This window comes from Varroa destructor, unplaced genomic scaffold (genome assembly GCF_002443255.2).
Source record: "Varroa destructor unplaced genomic scaffold, Vdes_3.0 BEIS01000001.1, whole genome shotgun sequence".
Taxonomy (NCBI): Eukaryota; Metazoa; Arthropoda; class Arachnida; order Mesostigmata; family Varroidae; genus Varroa; species Varroa destructor.
This window is the reverse complement of record NW_019211454.1, coordinates 36498200-36498940: the sequence shown is the minus strand read 5'-3', so window position 1 is coordinate 36498940 and position 741 is coordinate 36498200. Positions and strand designations below refer to the sequence as shown.

The window sequence follows — 741 nt, the reverse complement described above, 5'->3', positions numbered from 1 at the left end:
GTAAGCAGCTGTTTATTGGTTATGAAATTCTTAAGGCTACTAATCCGTAGGGGAAAGTTTCAGAGCTATGGAGCTTATGCTTAACTGGCATATGCTAGCCGTTCTTCTATTGCATTTTATAAGCTTAAGTTTCATATATAACAATTATAAGCTAGTTGCTTGCTCATTGTGCTCTGTTTAATAAAGGCTGCTGCTATGTAATATGAAAATGGTGACCTAGGATATGGAAATATCGTATCGAAAAGAGTAAAAACTAAAAAATTAAACGCGCCAAAACGTACTTAAAAACGATGCTTTTTCCTCATAAGAGTTAAACCGAAGTTTATTTCCGTTCTCCAGATGCGTAGCCATTGAACCTTAGGCCCCGACAGGTAAAGAATCTTATCGGCCATGTTCTTAGAAGTGACTACTGTTTATATGCCACTGGATCAGCTCTGTATTTTAAAAGAATAGTAATTTATCTATCGTCTCGTCGTAGAGAGTTCCTATTCCATTGAAAGTAGTAGTCAGTCGATCATAAACCAAACAACTAACGCATTTAAAAATATTAGGAGGATTCGTACCGTTCATAAAGCTCGTACTGATACCTTCCGCTTTTTTTTCTCAAAGAATATACACGTGCACCGAGGATCGACCAAGCAACGAACCGTTCAGTATGTATCGGTCCGATTAATATTAGCAATATAATTATCCAAAAGCATTATGTTCAACAATGCAGACGGAAGCGGCTGCAAAAACTTA

The 741-nt window shown here is 37.0% G+C and overlaps 1 protein-coding gene and 1 long non-coding RNA gene across 4 annotated transcripts in view; one reads left to right on the top strand and one right to left on the bottom strand.

Annotated features, from left to right (window-relative positions):
- Nucleotides 1–741, bottom strand: part of LOC111247197 (uncharacterized) — a 183087-nt gene that overhangs the window by 110168 nt on the left and 72178 nt on the right. The window lies entirely within an intron of this gene.
- Nucleotides 1–741, top strand: part of LOC147758582 (uncharacterized) — a 45937-nt gene that overhangs the window by 44536 nt on the left and 660 nt on the right. The gene's annotated exons all lie outside the window — the stretch shown is intronic.